At 36.3% G+C, this 25,182-nt stretch overlaps 2 pseudogenes; both read right to left on the bottom strand.

Moving 5' to 3' along the window:
- Positions 1–205: 205 nt before the first annotated feature.
- Positions 206–1,229, bottom strand: LOC132515677 (metalloreductase STEAP2-like; annotated as a pseudogene).
- Positions 1,230–12,464: 11,235 nt separating this feature from the next.
- LOC132515678 (poly(A) polymerase alpha-like) lies at positions 12,465–13,311 on the bottom strand (annotated as a pseudogene).
- Positions 13,312–25,182: the final 11,871 nt, after the last annotated feature.

Raw genomic sequence — 25,182 nt, forward strand, 5'->3', positions numbered from 1 at the left:
TAGCAGCTTTTACTCTAAATGATTTTGAATTAGCCACATAATTCTTATGCAGAAACATTATTTGAAGAATAATTCTTTCCCCTCCCTAAATATACCAAAATTTCTATTACAAGGTATGTAAAATTTTACAGTATTTTAAATCTTATGTTTTACAAATTATACTAATCAAGTATTTTACTAGCATCAGATAAATATCAAGTACGTCCTAAACCTGCTGATAAACCATGTTGAGAAACAAGTATCTCTCTGGACTTCTCACTGGTAAACAGAGGCTGTAGGCAACATGGGCTGAAGCGAAGAAAAAGCTTAGTATCCAAGCAGTTTTCTACCTGTAACCAGGCCTCCAACCAAGGTGGAAATCTCCTATACTTGGTGCCTTAATAAAGCTGATAAGCAGCTGCCAGGAGACCTGTCAGGTAGACCAGGGACAGCAAAGTAATGGCAACTATAGGCAAGGTTTTATTCACAATCTCAATAGGAATCTTGTAAAAGTCACTCTGCTGGTTTCTAGCATATGGATGAATCACACCTCGGACAAAAGAATAACGAAAGAAAAACGTGGCCAGGCTACCACCACTGGCCCTCTCCGGAGAGTAAACAGTCGCAGGGGTAAATTTTCAATCTCCCTAGCTGATGATAATGATCCCAAGTCAATGGGAATTAAATTCAACTGACCGGCAAGTTCAATAACCTGCTGTCAAGCTTGAATGTTGTTGCTGCACAGATAAACCTGCCGGCTGGCAGCCTTAGGTCCTAACTGAAGTGCCCAAGCTGAGACAACATTAAATCCTTTCACAATCAAGGAGTCCAGGAATAATGAAGCCAAATATTCCACATTGGATTCTGGGTATTGGTTTATCCTCATGTTATTGCTCACATCAATCAAGGATTTTACCCTGAGACATAACCAGATGTCTCAGGTCCCACAGGGCGATGTAATGTTCTCTATGTATGGCAACATATATTATATTTACTTTTATTAGAGCATCTTCATGGTGAGTGACATCTACTACATGAGGAAAAAATTCAGAAGCAAACTTAGGATTTCTGCTTCCGATGACCACATGATAGCCACATCTAATAAGTCAAATGGTCAGGGATTTAGCAAAATCCCCACTTCCAATTACACCTACAGAGACTTTCTTTGCACCTTTGATACCACTTATGCCATTAGGCAAAAAAGTTTCGCTAAGGCTCTTGGGGTTTTCCATCATAGAGATCGATTCCATGATACAGACTCTTCCAAGATCACCACGGATATCCTGAGAATCTTGTTCAAACGCAGATTCTGATTCAGTAGGTCTGGAGAGAGGCCCGAGAGTCTGCACTTCTGATAAGGTGGTGCCGATGCTACCACGGGCCCCTCTTTGAACAGCAAAGCTCTCCGCGCCCTCTGCGGGGGGCAGAGGCGGGCCTAGCAGCTCCCCTGGAGCAGTGCCGACTCCCCCGGGGCCTCCCCAGGGGCCTCCCAGGGCTCTTCGGCCTAGAGACCCCGCCCCCGGCCCGCGGCTGGCGGCTTCCCCACCTCCGACTGGCCCCTTTCTATAATGCCCCCTGTCAGTCTCTCCCTTCTTCCTGGGTCACATCAGAAAACTAGATGACAGCATTTCAGAAGCGGTCCCACTGCTGCTGCTGCTGCCACTCAGAGGACGTGAAAAATGTACAGCCAGTAGTTTGGCTCAAGCAGCGGGAGGTAAAGGGTGCATTTTCAATGCAGTGATGAGGCAACAACAAACTTTATAGCAGATGAAATGACTATTTTATGGACATGCAATGGAAAAAAGTAATATTTAAGGGGGAAAGATAAAACAAGACAGAGAAAGCGACAGTATTAAAAGAATGGAATCAAGCACAAAGACAATTTCTGTGGCTGAAAAACTTGACAAGCAATTCAGGAAATATCTGGAAAGTCCCATCCCTGGAAGCATTGCTCTATAGCTGTGTTCTCCTCTCTTGCTGCTGTGGTCATCAGTTTTAGAAAACAGTTCTTTGTGAATATTTTTATGTTCCCTACCAACTAGTTCCTGCCCCACTGGGTGACATTCTAAACTGGCCTCTGTACAAGGAGGGCAAGGAGATACCAAAGAAAGAGGCAGACCACTCCAAATTGGTAGGTGGCAATTTAATAAGCAAGGGGAACTTACATACTTGTCTTGAGCAGCTTCAGGAAGAGTAGATCTCCACACCCATCTGTCAGAATCTTAAATGTTCATACAGAGGCCTTAACAGGGTTTGGTCATTTACTATACTGTCCTAATTAGGGACCTAATTAAACTTAAAAGTTTTTGCACAGCAAAGGAAACAATAAACAAAATGAAAAGACAACCTAAGAAGGGGAGAAAATATTTGCAAATGATGCTACCAACAAGGGATTAATTTCCAAAAATATTAACAGCTCATATAGCTCAATATCAAAAAAACAAACAACCCAATCAAAAAATGGACAGAAGACCTAAATAGACATTTCTCCAAGAATACATACAGATGGACAAAAGGCACATGAAAAAATGCTCAAAATCGATAATTATTACATAAATACAAATCAAAACTACGATGAGCTATCACCTCACACCAGTCAAATGGCCATCATCAAAAAGTCTACAAATAATAAATGCTGGAGAGGCTGTGGAGAAAAGGGAACCCTCCTACACTGTTGGTGGGAATGTAAATTGGTACAGCCACTATGGAGAACAGTATGGAGGTTCCTTAAAAAACTAGAAATAGAATTATCATATGAACCAGCAATCCCACTCCTGGTCTTATATCCTGAAAAGATGAAAACTCTAATTTGAAAAGATACATCACCCCAATGTTCATAGCAGCACTATTTACAATAGCCAAGATGTGAAAGCCACCTAAATATCCATCGACAAAGGAATGGATAAAGAAGATGTGGTACATATACAGAATGTAATAGAATATTACTCAGCCATAAAAAAGAATGAAATAATACCATTTGCAGCAATATGGATGAACCTAGAGATTATCATACTAAGTGAAGTAAGTCATACAGAGAAAGACAAATATATGATAGCAATCATATGTGGAGTCTAAAAAAAATGATACAAATGAACTTACTGACAAAACAGAAACAGACTCACAGACATAGAAAACAAACTAATGGTTACCAAAGGGGAAAGGGGGGGAAATAAATTAGGAGTTTGAGATTAACATATACATACTTTATACATAAAATATATAAATGACAAGGACCTACTCTATAGCACAGGGAACTACATTCAATATCTTTTAATAACCTATAATGGAAAACAATCTGAAAAATTATATATATATATATATATATATATATATATGAATCATGTTGCTGTACACCTGAAACTTACCGAACATATTAAATCAACTATACTTCAATTTGTAGAAAAAGTTCATATAGAGGCCCTAACGGGGTTTGGTCATGTATTACATGGTCTAGATGATCCCAATGCCTTACTCTCTCAAGGCTGTGTCCTTGAAACAGTCCCTAGTGTGGGAATGGTGGGAAGAAGGTACATTCCAAGATAGTGGATAGGGTGAGGAGCCTCCTATTGCCTGGGTCCAACTAGTGGGTCAACTGCCAGTCACAGCATTTCGGTGACCTCCTCCAACAGTTGTTCACTCTTAGACCTGAAATTTATGTTACAGTATGATCTAGTAACTTAAGGTAACCTCCGAAACCACCTTATGTCTCATTTCTATGGCTGAGGTAACACCAATCACTTTGCCTTGTGTGTGCTTCACCCATTTTCATCCAATCAACTCCCACTCAGCCTCTAGGATTCAGCCCGCCTGTCCCTCCAGAGGTCTTCTGAGGCCAGATTTCAGTGTTCTTATTTCTGACTCCAGAACATAATATTATTTTACTAATTACACAAATTTTACTGTATACATACAAATAATTTTACTATATGCATTTTTTAAAGTTGCTCTTGCTTATTGAACTCCACTTCCCTACAAAACCTCCTTGTTGAATTTACAGTACTTAGCACATTTCCTAGAACAAGGTAGCATTCCATAAGTATTTGTGAATTCACCATTTAAACTAAATAGCCTATTATGAGCAATTTTCTGAATGAATACACTTACTAAAATTCAAACTCAAATGATTGAATGTAGTTACATTACATTTTTTCTCTTTTCATTTTATAACAGGCAAGCAAATACACCTAATCACCGTGGAGATCTCTAGTTAGATTGTGACTTCATTTCAGAGAACTGCAGTCATCACTTGAATGTGTTCAGTACACCTCTAAAAGACATATACTTGCTATTAAGTTAGAAGCATTTGATCTCAGAAAATGCAAAGACTACTGTGAAAGTCATTTGTAAGAACGGTTCAAACTGCCCAAAACATATTTCAAGTATATTTGCTTTCATAAGACCTGTCAAACTCTACATGGATTATATTTTACTTATTACAAGTATTTTTCATAGTAGAAATATGATTGTAAAGGAGATTTCATTGTAATTATTTTAATTTTATCTTATACACATAATGTGTCTATGTACTTATATGTTATAGTAATAAAGCACACAATGTGATATGTACTACATATACATCTCAGGAAAAGCTATGCTTCTGAAGTAGGCCGATTATTCTATTCCCTGTGACTGAATATGACTCTGAATATATTCTATGATTAGTTATCCATTTCTTATTATGTGAAAATAGAAGACTAAACTTGGATCTAAGATGGAAAATACAACCCATAGGCTGAAATGTTATTATAACAAATATAAGATGCCTTAGTTTAATCGGTAATATGACAACAAGTGTTTTCAGATAAATAGCTAGGTACAAGTACTGGGGTATAAAAGTGAGTTAGATACAAAGGTGAAAATGAGAAGAAGTTCACGATTTGTGGAAAAGGTAAAGCTGAAAATGACTACAATACTATATGATTTATGCTACCATTAAATTAAATGAGGGGTGATACTTGCTGTAGAATGGATGAGCTAGAAAATTCTATTTTGCCTGAAATTCACTATGGGCAAGACCTGATAAAGTCATATTCATCTCCAGATAAGTCATATTTATTCAAGTTGTACCTTCTCTCCAAAATCAAATCCTTTTTGGCTGTATTAAGTGTTCCTATTTTTTCTAGGTTGAATTAAGTCTTCTTAATTTTTCCTAAGCTTTTCAAGTATCAGTTAGACCAAGGTATAGTAATTTTGTAATAGATTTTAGTTACAAGCCTGTCTCTTTCACCAGATAAAAGATTGGCTGGGTAATATCAGAGTATTATATATTGTGCATGCTCTATTTCCATTACTCAGCACAGTATTAGGGTTTTTTCACAATGTTCTCAGAATAATTTCAAATCTTTAGGATTGAGAAATTAATAAAGATTCCTAGTCTCCTAAAATTTTCTTACAATTATTGTCACAAATTATAAATTACCGCAAAATCTGCAACACAACATTGACTCTTGATTGTCTGAAGAACAAATTATACTCAGCGTTGAAACATAAGTTTTAAAAAAAATCCTACAACTAACCAGAAATCATCTATGACGAACACTTTATAAAGATTTCCATTGAGTTTTTCACAGAAAAACTACCAAATCTCCTAGGATGTGATTAGACAAAAGTAGAAATACCACTTCCAAAGCTAAACTAGTTTATACAATTAAGTTCTAAGAAAAAGTAGAAGAAATTGTTATCCTGAAAAATATTTTTCTTATTATGTTTCATCACATATAAATTTTTTCTTTTTTGGAAATTATTTTTTAAGGAATAAATGTAGGTGTCTTTTTTCTAAAATATCACATATAATTTATTTCAATTTTTTTCTTTTTATATCTATCCAAATTTTATCCTAAATTACTAAGACATTGTGAGAGTCAGATTTGTTTATCTAAATATTAATGTTTTTGTTGTTAATGAATTCTCATTTCCATTCTTATAATTTTAATAATCTTCTCAAGATCATAATGCAAAACTATTCATTTTAACTTACTCAGCCTATGTATTTATTGACATTTTACTTTCATACTGAATCCTTTCTTTCTATTTATCCTATATTTGCATATATAATGCTTAAATTATATATCAAAACTTTTATTTATACCTATACCTTTGAAGCATAATGCATGTGGATGAACAAGTCAGATTAAAGAAAGCACTGTAAATGTACTGTCTTGATCATGTAAGAGTTAACAATTTCACATTGTTATATGTTATTTATGATATGTACTTATTTACATGGCATCAAAAATAAGCTTGACTATTCTCTAAAAACACAGTGGAAGGTAATAAAGCATTTTCCACTAGATTTTGATTTTATCAGAATGTAAGCTATTTTAGAAAAAGGTCCTGATTAAAGCTCTTATATTAGATTGTTCAAGTATTCTTGCAAAAACTGTAATGCTGGTTTGTCAAGGAGATTCTTATCTTTCAAGAGCCAAGAATGTTGATAATTGAATTCTTACTTAGGACCAAAAGCAAAAACTGGAAAACAAACTATGCGAGAAAAATTCTCTAACTATACATGGTATAAACAACCCTGAGGGATGGAAATTATCCTCTCTATATTCTAGTTGAATTATAAATAAAATTGTGTATCACAATATTTACAGTATCTTCAGCCAGATTCACTGCTTTTTTGTTTACACTACCTGAGCATTCTGTGTACGCTCTGTATATTTATGACAGAACCCAATTTATGTGTTTAGTTCCTCAGCTGTGTTTTTGCATCATAATTACAAATAAGGTTTAATATTTAGCAAATTTGCTTAATAAATGTAAAAACAAACAAAAAAAACCCCTAAAGCTATACAACTGTATAGAAATTAAATTTCTGAATGTTAGCATTTGGTTTGAAAATTTCTTAAAGGAAGCATTAAAGAAATTTATAATTTACCAAATTATTTGATACATATGTTCTTATTTAGCGAAAGTTTCATATTGGTAACAGAAACATGTAGAAATGATCAATAATCATTTATGCTACAGCTCCATTTTGTCTGTTCATATTATTTCATATACTGTTGTGTTGCTAATGAGTGTGAAGGCAAGAGTTAAATGATTTAATTAAACTGAATTTTAAACTCCTACTTCTGTTTAATGCAACATCCGCCTATTTCAACCTAGAAAAAAATTTGTTCTATGATAGAGTTGTCCTTTATGTATGGACATAACATCACCATTGTAATTCTTGGTCAATACGTCTTGACGCTGATAGACTTCATTCCCTACACCGTTCAAATACTCCTCAGGTTTCTATTTAGAGTTCAATAAAGTGACTGAGGTAACAGAAATCACTTGCTCAGGTTGAAGTTTTCAAATTTTCCACTTGGAAAATCTTTGCGCACATCTTAATGTACTGTTGGAGGAAATTAATGTTCTCCATGCCTGCTAATTTATATATAAATTATCTAGTTTGGAAACTATCCTTTATGTAATGGTCTATCTCCACACCCCCTGTCAATATTCTCCAGTTTCAGTGCACTTGGTTTACTCATCATGTCACCTCTCGTCAACTCCTTGTTACATTGTCGTTCTCGTATACTCTTATCCAAAGCCCAATTTGCCAATAAGATCTTTTTTTTTTTAAAAGGGAGAAAAAACTATTTTTATATCCTTATATATTCAAAATGGGTTTCAAATATAACATTGTTATGAAAGAATGCATACAATTTGAATTTTCATTTTATTTGTCTGCAAGGTCAGCTTCTATTGACGACTCCTGCCTTTCCCTAGAGCTCTGGCTCTCTTCCCTCGTCCCATGGCACCAGATGCCTCTGGTGTTCTTGTTAACTCTGAGATAGTCTTTCTTGGTATCCCCTATTCTTCAATCCAAGCCAAGAACTGTTTCTATTCTAACTGTTACTATTTCAAGTCATTATTATGCCACTCTTGAATTACTACAATTCTTTCATGACTATTCTCCTTGTCTCTGGCATTTTCCCTTTCTGAAATCATATCCTCGTAGCAACTTTTCTTGTAACTGTGTGTATACCTTAGCTTAGCACTTATGACACAGTATTATAATTGCCAACTCACTTGTCTTTTATACATCTAGACAGTAAATTTATCAAAAGCGGGAATATCTTCTTCAGCGCTATATTACTAGTTCATTGTAAAATGTGTGAAACATATTATATTATAAACAAAAGATATGTTTTTCAATAAATAGCTTCCTTGATCTGCTGTTTAAGTTGCCACCTTGTGTTTGTCAATGCTTTCACCATCACATTTCTCAGAATACCATAATTACCAATTGCTTCCACTGATTAATCAACCACAAACTTTTACCATGCCCCACAGATTTTTGTACCTATCATCATAATGAACTTATTCTCCCAGAAACTGTTAATGTTGTAATGTTACTATTAACTAACCATTCTCTCTATAGTTCATTGTTAATATGCAGAGAGCAGAATAAATGTACATCTTCCCCAAACCAATTTCAACACGCGTTGAGGTAGTACACATATTGGGTTATATTTCCTTCTAGGTTCTTAAACATAAAGAGATTAAGTCACTAATTAATTAATGAATTAATTCAATATATAGTTATTGAAATCCTGCTATGGAATAAGAACTTACGTAAGAGCTGAGGCTAGAGAAGTGGGTAAATGTAATCCCCATTAAAACTGGATTACAGTTAGAATATATGGATATAGGTCAAATAATTAAAGAAAAATACATCTGATAAAGAGGGAAGAGCAGGATGCATTGGGGGCATAAAAAAAGGAGACAAACTAGTTTAGAAGATGGGAGGAAAGTAGAAAATCATGAAGCTGAGGAAATTAGTGAAGAGTGAAGACAACTATTTAAAGGAGTAAGATCTGAAGCTTAGAAACCTGAATGAAAGACTGGATAAGATGCAACTACTGGTGGATGGAATAAGAGAAAAGCATAATTGTGAGGGGGAGCATTAAAGCAAAGTCTTTCATTTGGGATGGGTTGCGTTTTGAGATGCTGGTGAAATACCCAATTGGTTAGTTCTAAGAAAGAGTCAACTATAAGGACATGAGGCTCAAAAATTAGATGTGGACTACAGAAATAGATGTGTGAGACTTCAATATAAGAAGACAATAGGCTACACGGGAGTAAATGCCATTGTCTGTGGAAGGTTTAAAGAGTGAAAGTTCTAAGGCCTTGATTGTAGCATTGATGTTCCCTCAACATTAACCAAAAAGCAAAGGAGAAGAAGCCTATAAAAGAATGTGATATGCAGCCAGAGACAGATGGAAAGCCAGGTGAATAAAACTTTCCAGGACCAAAGGAAAGACATGTTTAGAGAAGGAGGTCAACGGGTCTAATACTTTGGGGGTCAAATGTGTATGAAATAAAAATTGTCCACTGGATCCCTCGGCATAGATTTAATGAAACCTGTTTTGTTAAATAAAGAGAATAAAAGCCATAAAGTTATAAGTTGATTACAGACGGTTGAGGAAGGGGGGAAAAAAGTAAATGTGAACATTTTTTGAAGACATGTGGCTTAACATGTGGTTAAAAGGAGAATGGGAGAGACTGGAGCCTGTGGGGATGCTAAGGAAAGTGCCAATAAAGGGAAACATGTGGAACACATAATTGGGAAAGAAGGTAACTGAAATGCTTAGGTCACTCAAAGGACAGACTGGAATGAGTGTTACACTAGAATCGGGAGAAGAGAATCTTATTCCACTACAACCAATAAGAACTAGGAAAGAATAATTACTGTAGGCTTGCATATTTAATGGCAGAAAATGGAAAACAAACCAACAAAAGAAACTTTTCTTATTTTTAGAATTTTCTATGGAAATATGGCAGCTTAATTATTGGCCATACTTCTGGAAAAGAATGCAATTAAGGTGGAAGGATTTGAGAATTTGAGAGGAGAAAGCAGGAGATAGTTGATAAGTTTAATAAGACTGTTGGAATGTGTGGAGATTATAGGTAATACTGCAGCGTAAATTCATAGAAGTTGCGAAAATTTCTTCATTAGCACTGAATAGGTCAATGATGAAGGTAGTTTTAGTCATGGTTTTGTTTTGCTAGTTCTTTACAATAGTCAGCAGTGGGTAAACTGAGATTACTGTTTAGGTGAACTAATGATTGCTGTGTTGTACTGTAAATTCTAAACTGGTTATTTTCTTTTATTCCTCTAAATTCTAAAGTAATACTTTTTCATCAGGGCTAATTACTCATGACCTTGCATTTTTAATTTTTTGGTTGAAAGCTATTTTACACAGGGTAAACATGTACATATATTGATTTCCACTGTGATGAGTTTCAACATATTCATTCAACTGTGTAAACCATACTGCTATCAAAATATAGAAAATTCCTATTGGCCTCGAAAGGCCCTTCATGGAACTTCTCTTTTCATCTCCTCCACAGGAGACTTCTACTGTGTGCATTTCTATCAAAATAGATTGGTTTGGTGGTGCTCCAGTGTTTCATAAAAATGGAATCTTACAGAATGTACTCATTTGTATTTGCTTCTTTCACTCCTTATGATGACTAGGATATTCATCCACATCACTTCATTGATCAGTAGTTTGTTTATATTCCTAAGTGGTACTACACTGTAGGATTATACCACAATTTGTTTATCCATTCTTCGTTAGTTGACATTAGGGTAATTTCCAATTACTGGCTATTACATGTAAAAATGCTGCAAATATACTTGTGCCTGCCTTTGGATTTCTCTTTTCATTTTTCTTGTGTAAATACTTAGGAGTGGAACTGCTAGGTCATAAAATTATTATAGTTTAATTAAAGAAGGTGCCGCCAAAGTTTTTTTTCCAAAGTGATTGTACTATTTTAAGCCTCTGTTAGCAATGTATGGAGAGTTCCTGTTGTTCCACATTCTTATCAAATACATTTGTTGTCACTGTTTTTACCATTTTATCGGGGTTTTTGTCTTTCTTCTATTTTTGATTTACAGGATGTCTGAATATCTTCATTTATTTTGCAAAGAAGTTCTTGTGTGTATATACATATATATGTATAATATATACTAATATACATATAATAATTTATTTTGGAAAGAAATACTTGTGTATATATATACACACATATAATAATAGTAGTAGTAGTAATAATAATGATTATTATTATTATACTTCTAAGGCTTCCATAACAAAATACCACAGACAGGGTGGCTTAAACAACAGAAATTTGTCTCACAAAATTCTGGAGGCTAGAAGTCCAAGTTCAAGGGGTCAGCAGTTTTGGCTTCTCCTTAGACCACTCTCCTTGTCCCCACCTTATTGCTATGTTCTCATGTCGACTTTTCTCTAAGTACACACATCCCTCTCTCTCTCTCTTCTTATAAACATCCCAGTCATATTGAATTAGAGCCTCACCCTTATATCCTTCTTTAACCTTTATTAACTCTTTAAAACCCCATCTCCAAATATAGTCAAATTGGGGGGTTACAGCTTCAACATATAAATTTTGGAAAGACAATCCAATATATGCATAATGGCTTGACTGTGTGTGTGTGTACACACACATACACATAAATAAATATATGTGCATGTGTGTATATATATATTATATATATATATACATATATATATGTATATGATATTTCCCCATCTTGGCCTGTCAGTTCATTTTGTTAAAAGTATCTTTCGACAGACAGAAGATTTTAATTTTGAAGGAATCCAATCTGTGCTTTTTGAAAAATTGTATATTTTCTGCCAATTAAAGAAATATTTGTCCACTTGGGACTTCCCTGGTGGTGCGGTGGTTAAGAATCCACCTGCCAATGCAGGGGAAATGGGTTTGATCCCTGGTCCGGGAAGATCCCACATGCCACGGAGCAACTAAGCCCGTGCACCACAACTACTGAGCCTGCGCTCTAGAGCCTGTGAGCCACAAGTTCTGAGCCTGTGTGCTGCAACTACTGAAGCCTGTGTGCCTAGAGCCCGTGCTCCACAACAAGAGAAGCCACTGCAATGAGAAGCCTGCACAGCGCAATGAAGAGTAGACCCCGCTCGCCGCAACTAGAGAGAAAAGCCCGTGTGCAGGAAGACCCAACACAGCCCCAAAAAACATACAATTGCTCAAAAAAAGAAAAATACTTTGTCCACTCAAAATCTGAGAAAATATTCTCCCATGTTTTCTTCTAGGAACTTTATATTTGTGTTTATATTTATCTCACTGATTCATCTCAAGTTAATTTTTGATGTATGGAGTGAGATAAGTGACAAATTTCAACTTTTTAATATGTTTATAAGTTGTTCCAGCCATTTGTTTCAAAGACTTTCCATTTTCCTTTAGTTTACTTTGAGGAGATTTTTAAAAATATTATTGACAATTTACGTGTCTGTTCATATAAATATCTTCTGTACTTTTCTATCCTCATGTTCATACCACACTCTTTTGGTTAATGTGAAAATAGAGTAACTCACAATCAATTAGTGTATGTCTTTTAAATTGACTCTTCTTTTTAATGATCATTTGGCTATCCAATACTTTTTAAATGTAAGACATATTTTATTATTTATTTTAAAATGAATTTTATTTTAGTATAATTTAAACACATACCATTTAGAAAACACCAAGGAAAATTTATGTACAAAAGTTGATGCTATTGCATTTGGATAAAGTTGACGAGTTCCTGCTACTCACTTAGCCCAGGAAATACCACCAAGGAAACCTAATATATTGGAATAGATGTTGTGGAGTTTGGCCCCCAGTTTGATAGCTCTCAGAGTTAACCTGAAGTTGTCAATGATTAGAACTAGATGGGAAATTTCATTGGTTCCCCTGAAACTGTTTAGACTCCTTACACATATTCTATCTATTTTTTAAGCAGACTGTCATTTCCTAGGTCCAAATATTCTGGAATAGTCTGCAGTGCTAATCTTGCAAACAAAATATCAATCCCTAAGCTATCAAAACACAGTTTGATAACTGGCACAAATGCCTCAACAGCTCCTAAATCTTTCACTTCTTCCTGTAATTTCAATTTATAGAATGAGGTGAAAAAGTCACTTCAATCAATCTCTCTTGGTGCAACACACAACATATCAATATTGGCAACTTTTGTATATATTCCTAATCTGTAAGATCCAAGTGTAAAAATATTTTCCTCCAACATTTTCAATCACAGATTGTGGAAGATTCTTGCTTTCATGGATTTCTTGTATTCACTCTTTTACCAGGTTACATTTTCCAAAGTTAAAGTCTTGCATCGTTGTTCCTGTTACTCTTCAAAAACCCCAAAGGGCTTTGGAATCTCAATTAGTTTCTGTGTAAGTCTGAAGTCAGTCTCCTTTTGGGTCCACTAAACTGATAGCACAGAACGCTGTAGTGCTTCTGTAGTGGCTGTGTTTGTTCTGATTCCTGTGTTGTTACTGGAAATGACATCATCTCCAGTGCAGGTACCACCCAGTCACTTCCCCAGTACAACAGTTGTCACCAAGGACCTGGACATGATCCACTGAGCTAAAAAGGAAGGAGGGGGTTCTGCCTCTGCCCTGAGTCCAACTGCCTAAATATAAGATATATTTTAAATGCATCTTGTCAATTTCTGCAAAATGACTACCGGACTTTGGAGGTGAATATTTTGGGAAAAAGGACTTCTTAAAAATTTGAGTCTGCCTATTTATGAAGATTGATCCATCTTTTCATTTGTCTTTTTTTTTTCCTTTCAGTGGTTTTGGGAGGTTTTAAACATAGAGTTCCTACAACTTTTGATACATTTAAACCCAAGTATTCTATTTCCTGATCTTGTATTAATGGGAAATGCTTTTTTATTATTATTCTAGAACAAGAAATTTTGTAGTTATATAAAAATAAAATAGATTGTATATTTACCTCATATGCAAAAATTTTAATACAATAATTTCTTAGTTTTTGTAGGGTTTTTTTGTTTATAACTTAGAATTTTCTATAATCTTATCACTGCAAATAGAAATAGTTTTACTTTTACTTTCTAATTCTTGTAAAATTCTTTATTTTTTCATTACATAAGGTCTTCAGTCTTAAGAGGTAGGAACAGACATTCTACCTTGTTCTCAGTTTTAAGTTGAAAATATAGAGTCCCTGAAAATGAAAAGTTATCTTATGTGAGGCTTTTTTTTCTTAGTTGCTGATTATCTGATTGAGGGGTTCACGTCTATTCTAATTTTTACTTTTTAGCTTAAATGTGTGTTTAATTCTGTTAAAGATTTTTTATTCAAATATTTGAATAATATTCATTTATTCAAATATTTGAATAATATTCAAACATTTATTCAAATGTTTGAATATTACTCAAATATTCAAACATCTATTCCAATATATTAGGTTTCCTTGGTGGTATTTCCTGGGCTAAGTGAGTAGCAGGAACTCGTCAACTTTATCCAAATGCAATAGCATCAACTTTTGTACATAAATTTTCCTTGGTGTTTTCTAATAATCTAATTTACTTTTGTGTTTCTATATATTTTCATTTCCTAAACATTTCATATAAAAAAGTAATACAGAGCCTGCTGAGCTCCCAGGCTGATCTGCTGCCCTCCAAAGCCCCCTCCAGGTAGTGTTGGTCCTTGGGGGCAGAACAGGAGAGGCAGGCAGGAGGGGCCCTCCAGGAGGAGTGGGTGAGGAGTAGAGGGCGATTGCCCCGCCCACTCCAGCACGGGCAGCCTGCTGAACTCCCAGGCTGGTGCCTTGCCCTCCAAGGGCCCTCCCTCCCACCCCAGCCACATTGGTCCTGGGGGCATAGGAGTGAGGCTGGGGAGATTAGGAGAAGCAGGCAGGAGGGGCCTGCCTGGACATCAGGAGGAGCAGGAGAGAAGAAGAGGGCCTTTGCTCCACCAACCCAAGCACAGGAGACCTGCTGGGCTCCCAGGTGAGGTCTTCTGTCCTCTGAGACAAGGGATGGGGGGCACGCCTGGGACACTTCTGTCCCTTAAGCCTAAGCCCCACCTCCCACAGCCCCCAGGGCTTTTCCAGACGTGTGGGTCCTGAGCATAGGCCCCACCCACGACCCAAATCTCACACTTGTTTAGGCCCCACCCTCCACAGCCAAGGACTTCCCCCCCTTTTTATTCTTCTTTTCCCTCTTCCTCTTTTTTACTATTGTGGTACTGATATACCTTCTAGTTGTTGACTCATCTACATTTTTATATTTATATTCTTTCTAACATATCTGTCAGTTTCCTAGTCTAATTTTGTTTTTTACTTTGTTATTGTTCTTTTTTTTTGCCACCCCACGCAGCTTGTGGCATCGTGGTTCATGAGACCGGGTTCAGGCAGAAGCTTCTGTAGTGGGAGCTCCAAGTCTGAACCACTGGACTAACAGAGAACCTCAAAACCCAGGGAATATTCATCAGAATGAGGTCTTACAGAGGTCCTCATCTCAGCACCAAGACCCAGCTCTACCTAATAGCCTACAAACTCCAGTGTTGGGAGCCTCAGGCCAAACAACCAGTAAAACAGGAACACAATGCCACTCCTAAAAAAGAAAAAAAATGAGATGGCAAAAAAATATGTCACAGATGAAGCAGCAAGGTAAGCACCTAAAAGACCAAATAAATGAAGAGGAAATAGGCAATCTTCCTGAAAAAGAATTCAGAGTAATGATAGTAAACATGATCCTGAATCTCAGAAATAGAATGGAAGCATGGACTGACAAATAACAAGAAATGTTTAACAAAGATCTAGAAGTACTAAAGAACACACAAATCAGATGAAAAACACAATAACTGAAATGAAAAATACACTAGAAAGAATCAATAACAAAATAAATGAGGCAGAAGAACGAATGAGTGAGTTGGAAGATGAAATGGCGGAAGTAACTGCCAAGGAGCACAATAAACATAAAAGAATGAAAAGAATTGAAGACAATCTCAGAGACCTCTGGGACAACACTAAACACAACAACATTCAAATTATAGGGTTCCCAGAAGAAGAACAGAAAAAGGGATGGTCTGAGAAAATATTTGAAGAGATTATAGTTGAAAACTTCCCCATGATGGGAAAGAAAATAGTCACCCAGGTCCAGGAAGCACAGAGAGTCCCATACAGGATAAACCCAAGGAGAAACACACCGAGACACATAGTAATCAAATTGGCAAAAATTAAAGACAAAGAAAAATTAATGAAAGCAGCAAGGGAAAAACGACAAATAACATACAAGGGAACTCCCATAAGGTTAACAGCTGATTTCTCAGCAGAAACTCTACAAGCCAGAAGGGAGTGGCATGATATACTTAAAGTGATGAAAGGGAAAAACCTACAACCAAGGTCACTCTACCTGGCAAGGATCTCATTCAGATTCGATGGAGAAATCAAAAGCTTTACAGACAAGCAAAAGCTAAGAGAATTCAGCACCACCAAAACCAGCTCTACAGGAGATGCTAAAGGAACTTCTCTAAGCGGGAAACACAGGAGAAGAAAAGCATCTACAAAAACAAACCCGAAACAATTAAGAAAATGGTCATAGGAACATACATATCGATAATTACCTTGAACGTGAATGGATTAAAGGCTCCAAACAAAAGACACAGGCTTGCTGAATGGATACAAAAACAAGACCCGCATATATGCTCTCTACAAGGGACCCACTTCAGACCTAGGGACACAGAGAGACTGAAACTGAAGATATTCCACGCAAAACAAAATCAAAAGAAAGCTGGAGTAGCAATACTCATATAAGATAAAATAGACTTTAAAATAAAGATTGTTACAAGAGATAAGGAGGGACACTACATAATGATCAGAGGATCAATCCAAGGAGATATAACAATTATAAATGTTTATGCTCCCAACATAGGAGCACCTCAATACATAAGGCAACTGCTAACAACTGTGAAAGGAGAAATCAACAGGTACACGATAATAGTAGAGGACTTTAACACCCCACTTACATTAATGGACAGATGATCCAAATAGAAAATAAATAAGGAAATACAAGCTTAAAATGACACAATAAACTAGATTGATCTAATTGATATTTATAGATCATTCCACCCCTAAGTGGCAGAATACACTTTCTTCTCAAGTGCACATGGGACATTCTCCAGGATAGATCATATCTTGGGTCACAAATCAAGCAACAGATGATTTAAGAAAATGGAAATCATATCAAGCATCTTTTCTGACCACAACGCTATGAGATTGGAAATCAATTATAGCAAAAAACTGTAAAAAAACAAAAATATATGGAGGCTAAACAGTATGCTATTAAATAACCAAGAAATCACTGAAGAAATCAAAGAAGAAATTAAAAAATACATAGAAACAAATGTCAAAGAAAACAAGATGACCCAAAACCTATGGGATACAGTAAAAGCAGTTCTAAGAGGGAAGTTCACAGCAATTCAATCTCACCTCAAGAAACAAGAAGTCTCAAATAAACAACCTAACCCTACACCTAAAACAGCTAGAGAAAGAACAAAGAAAACCCAAAGTCAGTAGAAGGAAAGAAATCTTAAAATCAGAGCAGAACTAAATGGAATAGAAACAAAGAAAACAATAGCAAAGATCAATAAAACTAAAAGCTGGTTCTTTGAGAAGATAAAATTGATAAACCCTTAGGCAGACTTATCAAGAAAAAAAGGTAGAGAATGCAAATCAATAAAATTAGAAATGAAAAAGGAGAAATCACAACTGGCATTGCAGAAATACAAAGGATTATAAGAGATTACTACAAAGAACTCTATGCCAATAAAATGGCCAACCATGAAGAAACGGACAAGTTCTTGGAAGGTACAATTTTCCAAAACAGAAGCAGGAAGAATTAGAAAATATAAACAAACCTATCACAAGTAATGGAATTGAAACTGTGATTAAAAATCTTCCAACAAACAAAAGGCCAGGACCAGATGGCTTCACAGGTGAATTCTATCAAACATTTAGAGAAGAGCTAACACCCATCCTTCTCAAACTCTTCCAAAAAATTGCAGAGGGTGGAACATGCCCAAATTCATTCTACAAAGCCACCATCACCCTGACAGCAAAACCAGAAATAGGTATCATAATAAAAAGAAAGTTATAGGCCAATATCACTGATGAACATAGATGCAAAAATCCTGAACAAAATATGAGCAAAAAGAATCCAACAGCACATTAAAAGGATCATATACCATGATCAGTGGGATTCATCCCAGGGATGAAAGGATTCTTCAATATATGCAAATCAACCAATGTGACACACCACATTAACAAATTAAGGAATAAAAAACATATGATCATCTTAATAAATGCAGAAAAAGCTTTTGACAAAGTTCAACACAAATTTATGATAAAATACTCTCCAGAAAATAGGCATAGATGAAAACTACCTCAACATAAAAAAGGCCATATAAGACAAACTCACTGCAAGCATCATATTCAAGGGTGAAAAAATAAATACATTTCCAATGAGATCAGGAACAAGACAAGGATGTTAACTCTCACCACTATTTTTTTTAAATTTTTTAATTTAATTTTATTTATTTTTTTATACAACAGGTTCTTATTAGTCATCAATTTTATACACATCAAGGTATACAAGTCAATCCCAATCGCCCAATTCATCACACCACCATCCCCACCTCCCCACGGCTTTCCCCACTTGGTGTCCATACGTTTGTTCTCTATATCTGTGTCTCAACTTCTGCCCTGCAAACCGGTTCACCTGTACCATTTTTCTAGGTTCCACATATATGCATTAATATACGATATTTCTTTTTCTCTTTCTGACTTAGTTCACTCTGTATGACAGTCTCTAGATCCATCCACGTCTCTACAAATGACCCAATTTCATTCCTTTTTATGGATGAGTAATATTGCACTGTATATATGTACCACATCTTCTTTATCCATTTGTCTGTCGATGGGCATTTAGGTTGCTTCCATGACCTGGCTATTGTAAATAGTGCTGCAATGAACATTGGGGTGCATGTGTCTTTTTGAATTATGGTTTTCTCTGGGTATATGCCCAGTAGTGGGATTGTTGGATCATATGGTAATTCTATTTTTAGTTTTTTAAGGAACCTCCATACTGTTTTCCATAGTGGATGTATCAATTTACATTCCCACCAACAGTGCAAGAGGGGTCGTTTTCTCCACACCCTCTCCAGCATTTGTTGTTTGTAGATTTTCTGATGATGCCCATTCTACTTGGTGTGAGGTGATACCTCATTGTAGTTTTGATTTCCATTTCTCTAATAATTAGTGATGTTGAGCAGTTTTTCATGTGCTTCTTGGCCATCTGTATGTCTTCTTTGGGGAAATGTCTATTTAGGTCTTCTACCCATTTTTGGATTGGGTTGTGTGTTTCTTTAATATAGAGCTGCATGAGCTGTTTATATATTCTGGAGATTAATCATTTGTCAGTTGACTCATTAGCAAATATTTTCTCCCATTCTGAGAGTTGTCTTTTTGTCCTGTTTATGGATTCCTTTGTTGTGCAAAAGCTTTTAAGTTTCATTAGGTCCTATTTGTTTATTTTTGTTTTTATTTCCATTATTCTAGGAGGTGGATCAAAAAAGATCTTGCTGTGATTTATGTCAAAGAGTGTTCTTCCTATGTTTTTCTTAAGAGTTTTATACTGTCTGATCTTAAATTTAGGTCTCAAATCCATTTTGAGTTTATTTTTGTGGCTGGTGTTAGGGAGTGTTCTAATTTCAATCTTTTACATGTAGCTGTCCAGTTTTCCCAGCACCACTTACTGAAGAGACTGTCTTTTCTCCATTGTATATCTTTGCCTCCTTTTTCATAGATTAGTTGACCATAGGTGTGTGAGTTTATCTCTGGGCTTTCAATCTTGTTCCATTAATCTATGTTTCTGTTTTTGTGCCAGTACCATATTGTCTTGATTACTGTAGCTTAATAGTATAGTCTGCACTCAGGGAGTCTAATTCCTCCTGCTCCATTTTTTTCCCTCAAGACTGCTTTGGCTATTCGGGGTCTTTTGTGTCTCCATACAAATTTTAACAAGATTTGTTCTAGTTCCATAAAAAATGCCATTGGTAACTTGATAGGGATTGCATTGAATCTGTAGATTGCTTTGGGAAGTAGAGTCATTTTCACAGTACTGATTCTTCCAATCCAAGAACATGGTATATCTCTCTATCTGTTGGTATCATCTGTAATTTCTTTCATCAGTGTCTTATAGTTTTCTGCATACAGGTCTTTTGTCTCCCTAGGTAGGTTTATTCCTAGGTATTTTATTCTTTTTGCTGCAATGGTAAATGGGAGTGTTTCCTTAATTTCTCTTTCAGATTTTTCATCATTAGTGTATAGCAATGCAAGAGATTTCTGTGCATTAACTTTGTATCCTGCAACTTTACCAAATTCACTGCTCAGCTCTAGTAGTTTCCTGGTGGCATTTTTAGGATTCTCTATGTATAGTATCATGTCATCTGCAAACAGTGACAGTTTTACTTCTTCTTTTCCAATTTGTATTCCTTTTATTTCTTTTTTTTCTCTGATTGCCGTGGCTAAACTATGTTGAATAATAGTGCTGAGAGTGGACATCCTTGTCTTGTTCCTAATCTTAGAGGAAATGCTTTCAGTTTTTCACCATTGAGGTTGATGTTTGCTATGGGTTTGTTGTAAATGGCCTTTATTATGTTGAGGTACGTTCCCACTATGCCCACTTTCTGGAGAGTTTTTATCATCAATGGGAGTTGAATTTTGTCAAAAGCTTTATCTGCATCTATTGAGATGATCATATGGTTTTTATTCTTCAATTTGTTAATATGTGTATCCCATTGATTGATTTGCATATATTGAAGAATCCTTGCATCCCTGGGATAAATCCGACTTGATCATGGTGTATGATCCTTTTAATGTGTTGTTGGATTCTGTTTGCTAGTATTCTGTTGAGGATATTTGCATCTATATTCATCAGTGATATTGGTCTGTAATTTTCTTTTTGTAGTATCTTTGTCTGGTTTTGGTATCAGGGTGATGGTGGCCTCATAGAATGTGTTTGGGAGTGTTCCTTCCTCTGCAATTTTTTGGAAGAGTTTGAGAAGGATGGGTGTTAGCGCTTCTCTAAATGTTTGATAGAATTCACCTGTGAAGTCATCTGGTCTTGGACTTTTGTTTGTTGGAAGATTTTTAATCACAGTTTCAATTTCATTACTTGTGATTGGTCTGTTTATATTTTCTATTTCTTCCTGGTTCAGTCTTGGAAGGTTACACCTTTCTAAGAATTTGTCCATTTCTTCCAGGTTGTCCATTTTATTGGCATAGAGTTGCTTGTAGTAGTCTCTTAGGATGCTTTGTATTTCTGCGGTGTTTGTTGTAACTTTTTCTTTTTCATTTATAGTTTTATTGATTTGAGTCCTCTGCTTTTTTTTTCTTGATGAGTCTGGCTAATGGTTTACCAATTTGGTTTATCTTCTCAAAGAACCAGGCTTTAGTTTTATTGATCTTTGCTATTGTTTCTATTTCATTTATTTCTGCTCTGATCTTGATTATTTCTTTCCTTCTGCTAACTTTGGGTTTTGTTTGTTCTTCTTTCTCTAGTTCCTTTAGGTGTAACTTTAGATTGTTTATTTGAGATTTTTCTTGTTTCTTGAGGTGGGCTTGTATAGCCATAAACTTCCCTCTTAGAACTGCTTTTGCTGCATCCTGTAGGTTTTGGATCATCGTGTTTTCATTGTCATTTGTCTCCAGGTATTTTTTGATTTCCTCTTTGATGTCTTCAGTGATCTCTTGGTTATATACTAACGTATTGGTTAGCCTCCCTGTTTGTGTTTTTTACATTTTTTTCCCTGTAATGCACTTCTAATCTCATAGCGTTGTGGTCAGAATAGATGCTTGATATGACTTCAATTTTCTTAAATTTACTGAGGCTTGATTTGTTACCCAAGATGTGATCTATCCTGGAGAATGTTCCAGGCGCACTTGACAAGAAAGTGTAACCTGCTGTTTTGGGATGGAATGTCCTATAAATATCAATTAAATCTATCTGGTCTATTGTGTCATTTAAAGCTTCTGTTTCCTTATTTATTTTCATTTTGGATGATATGTCCATTGGTGTAAGTGAGGTGTTAAAGTCCCCCACTATTATTGTGTTACTGTTGATTTCCTCTTTTATAGCTGTTAGTAGTTGCCTTATGTATTGAGATGCTCCTATGTTGGGTGCATATATATTTATAATGTTATATCTTCTTTCTGGATTGATCCCTTGATCGTTATGTAGTATCCTTCCTTGTCTCTTCTAACATTCTTTATTTTAAAGTGTATTTTATCTGATATGAGTATTGCTACTCCAACTTTCTTTTGATTTCCATTTTCATGGAATATCTTTTTCCATCACTTCACTTTCAGTCTGTATGTGTCGCTAGGTCTGAAGTGGGTCTCTAGTAGACAGCATATATATGTGTCTTGGTTTTGTATCCATTCAGCAAGCCTGTGTCTTTTGGTTACAGCATTTAATCCATTCACGTTTAAGGTAATTATCGATATGTATGTTCTTATGACCATTTTCTTAATTGTTTTGCGTTTGTTTTTCTAGGTGCTTTTCGCTTTTTCTTGTCTGTAAAGCTTTTGATTTCTCCATCGAATCTGAATGAGATCCTTGCCTGGTAGAGTAATCTTGGTTGTAGGTTCTTCCCTTTCATCATTTTAAGTATATCATGCCACTCTCTTCTGGCTTGTAGAGTTTCTGCTGAGAAATCAGCTGTTAACCTTATGGGATTTCCCTTGTATGTTATTTGTCATTTTTCCCTTGCTGATTTCAATAATTTTTCTTTGTCTTCAGTTTTTACCAATTTGATTACTATGTGTCTTAGCATGTTTATCCTTGGGTTTATCCTGTATGGGACTCACTGCACTTCCTGGACTTGGGTGGCTATTTCCTTTCCCATGTTACGGAAGTTTTCAACTATAATCTCTTCAAATATTTTCTCTGGTCCTTTCTCTCTCTTCTCCTTCTGGGATCCCTATAATGCGAATGTTGTTGTGTTTAATGTTGTCCCAGAGGTCTTAGGCTGTCTTCAATTCTTTTCATTCTTTTTTCTTTATTCTGTTCTGCAGCAGTGAATTCCACCATTCTGTCTTGTAGGTCACTTATCTGTTCTTCTGCCTCAGTTATTCTGCTATTGATTCCTTCTAGTGCAGTTTTCATTTCAGTTATTATATTGTTCATCTCTGTTTGTTTGTTCTTTAATTCTTCTAGGTCTTTGTTAAACATTTCTTGCACCTTCTTGATCTTTGCCTCCATTCTTTTTCCGAGGTCCTGGATCATCTTCACTATCATTATTCTGAATTCTTTTTCTGGAAGGTTGCCTATCTCCACTTCATTTAGTTGTTTTTCTGGGGTTTTATCTTGTTCCTTCATCGGGTACATAGCCCTCTGCCTTTTCATCTTGTTTATCTTTTTGTGAATGTGGTTTTTGTTCCACAGGCTGCAGGCTTGTAGTTCTTCTTGCTTTTGCTGTCTGCCCTCTGGTGGATGAGGCTATCTAAGAGGCTTGTGTAATTTTCCTGATGGGAGGGACTGGTGGTGGGTAGAGCTGACTGTTGCTCTGGTGGGCAGAGCTCAGTAAAGCTTTAATCCACTTGACTGCTGATGAGTGGGGCTGGGTTCCCTCCCTGTTGGTTGTTTGGCCTGAAGCAACACAACACTGGAGCCTGCCTGGGCTTTTTGGTGGGGCTAGTGACAGACTCTGGGAGGGCTCATGCCAAGGAGTACTTCCCAGAACTTCTGCTGCCATTGTCCTTGTCCCCATGGTGAGCCACAGCCACCCCCTGCCTCTGCAGGAGACCCTCCAACACTTGCAGGTAGGTCTGGTTCAGTCTCCCCTGGGGTCACTGCTCCTTCCCCTGGGTCCCGATGTGCACACTACTTTGTGTGTGCCCTCCAACAGTGAAGTCTCTGTTTCCCCCAGTCCTGTCAAAGTCCTGCAATCAAAACCCACTAGCCTTCAAAGTCTGATTCCCTGGGAATTCCTCCTCCTGTTGCCAGACCCCCAGTTTTGGAAGCCTGACGTGGGGTTGAGAACCTTCACTCTAGTGGGTAGACTTCTGTGGTATAAGTGTTCTCCAGTCTGTGAGTCACCCACCCAACAATTATGGGATTTGATCTCACTGTGACTGCGCCTCTCCTACCATCTCATTGTGGTTTCTCCTTTGTCTTTGGATGTGGGGTATCTTTTTTGATGAGTTCCAGTGTCTTCCTGTAGATCTTCCTTCTCCAGCAGCTAGTTGTGATTCTGGTGTTCTCACAAGAGGGAGTGAGAGCACGTCCTTCTACTCCACCATTAACCTCCATGTCTTTGAATGGGACACTCCCGCTGTCCCCAAAGCCTTGTCTCCTCTTTTGCAATTAACTGATTCCTATTAATTCTTTAAGAGTCTGGCTTCATTTCCTTAACTCTCACCACTATTATTCAACATAGTTTTGGAAGTTATAGCCACACAAATCAGAGAAGAAAAAGAAATAAAATAATACAAATGGTAAAAGAGGAAGTAAAACTGTCAGTGTTTGCCGAAGACGTGACACTATACATAAAAATCCTAAAGATGTCACCAGAAAACTACTAGAACTAATCAATAAATTTGGCAAAGTTGCAGGATACAAAATTGATGCACAGAAATCTCTGGCATTCCTACACACCAACAATGAAAAATCAGAAAGAGAAATTAAGGAAACACTGCCATTTACCATTGCAAAAAAAAAAAAGAATAAAATACGTAGGAATAAACTTGCCTAAGGAGGTGAAAGCCTTGTATTCACAAAACTATAGAACACTGATGAAAGAAATCAAGGTGACATAAACAGATGGAGAAATATACCATGTTCTTGGATTGGGAGAATCAATACTGTGAAAATGACTATGTTACCCAAAGCAATCTACAGATTCAATGCAATCCCTGTCAAACTACCAATGGCATTCTTCACAGAATTAGAACAAAAAGTCTTGCAATTCCTGTGGAAACAAAAAAGACCCCGAATAGCCAAAGCAATCTTGAGAAAGAAAACCAGAGTTGCAGGAATCACGTTCCCCAACTTCAAACTATACCACAGAGCTACAGTAATCAAGACAGTATGGTATTGGCACAAAAACAGAAATATAGATCAGTGGAACAGGATAGAAAGCCCAGAGATAAACCCATACAAATATGGGGACCTAATTTATGACAAAGGAGGCAAGAACATACAATGGAGAAAAGACAGCTTCTTCAATAAGTGGTGCTGGGAAAACTGGACAGCTATATGTAAAAGAATGAAATTAGAACACTAACACCATACACAAAAATAAACTCAAAATGGATTAAAGACTTAGATGTAAGACCAGACACTGTAAAGCT

Source organism: Lagenorhynchus albirostris, chromosome 2 (assembly GCF_949774975.1).
Source record: "Lagenorhynchus albirostris chromosome 2, mLagAlb1.1, whole genome shotgun sequence".
Taxonomy (NCBI): Eukaryota; Metazoa; Chordata; class Mammalia; order Artiodactyla; family Delphinidae; genus Lagenorhynchus; species Lagenorhynchus albirostris.